Consider the following 1,577-nt stretch of genomic DNA (forward strand, 5'->3'; position numbering starts at 1 on the left):
GTCCAAACCGGACCCAACCCCACGGTTCCTTATTATTTTATTATTATTATTTCTCTAATTTCATGAAAAAACTCCTTGATGTCATGGTATTTTGCACAAATCATCAAATAATAATAAGATAAAATAAATTATGAAAAATTGTGGGACCGGGCCTTGGCCGGACGGCCATGCCCTAGACGGTCCCACACGCCCCTTTGTTTTATTATTTTATTATTAGTTTTCCTTGATTTCATGGTATTTCTCTCAAATTAGGAAAAATTCCCTCAAATCATCAAAATACCTAAAAATATTAAAAAAATAGGGAAACTCGTGGGACCGGGCCCTTGCCGGCCGTCCATGCCTTCCACGGGCCCACACGCCCTTGTTTTTATTATTTTAATATTTTTTTCTTCCTTGAACTCATGAAAACTCCTTCAATTCATGGAAACTCCCTAAATTAATCAAATTTCTCAAAATTCATGAATTTTTCATAAAATCATCAAAATATTATAAAATTAAGGAAAAGGCACCACGGGACCGGGGTCACGACCGGCGGACCATGCCTTGACCATGGAGGTCCCACGCCTCCTCATTCCTTATTTTATAATTATTTTTCATCATCTCATGGTGTTTTCCTCAGTTTCGTCGAAACCCTAATTTTGGCATATTTTCTCGAATGGATGCTTAATTGCACGCCAGAAAATATCAAAATTCTCAGGACTGAGACGCGGACACCTTGGGGACACGAGCATGCTATCTTGGCCGACTAAGATTGGCTCTTTGGCTCACGGAAGCCGGTCCCATCAATTTTCACAAGTTTTGACCTAATTTGCACAATTGCTCGTATTAGGTCCAAAACTCTCCCAAACACTTTAGATTTTCATGAAGTGATCATCAGGCAGTCATGGGACAACCCAGGGCCGGTTTCATGACTCCATGGTCGGTCCCTCGCCTCGTCATAATTAATTAGGTTTTCTCACCTAAGGCTCAGACGAGCATTTTTGAATAAATGATTAAGCCAGCATTTAATCATTCTTCCGCCAACAAATCGTCAAATCTTCGGGAGTTCTTCTTATTTTCTCATGTGAGCATATGGACACTACATGGTGGATTCACGGTACCATGTAGTCGCTCCCTCCTTCGTTCCATGGTTGAAATTCTGACGAACTATGAATTGATCATCAATTGATAAAATTAGGGTTTCTGATTCCAAGGATCATCATTCCATATTCTAACCTTAATAATTTTACGACGATGTCATGGTCATTAATTTTACTAATTATGCTCGGTTCAACGACCAGTATTCTAATTAATATTTTTGGTACGCTGCCAATAATCCATCAGACGAACAACACATGCTCAGATGATCAAATATTCAACAATTCATCACATGAGCAACACTTTCTCAGATGATAAATATTTGTTCAAACCAAGTAATATTGGTTCAACAATCAATATTCAACGATCCACCGAATGAGCAATACTTGCTCACTTCATCGTAATAAATATACCTCTGTCTCATGACATGTTCAATTCATGAGTTTCAGAACATAATGTTCAAGTCAACAACTACATGGACTCATCGTCCCATCAAACCA

This window comes from Papaver somniferum, chromosome 3 (genome assembly GCF_003573695.1).
Source record: "Papaver somniferum cultivar HN1 chromosome 3, ASM357369v1, whole genome shotgun sequence".
NCBI lineage: Eukaryota > Viridiplantae > Streptophyta > Magnoliopsida > Ranunculales > Papaveraceae > Papaver > Papaver somniferum.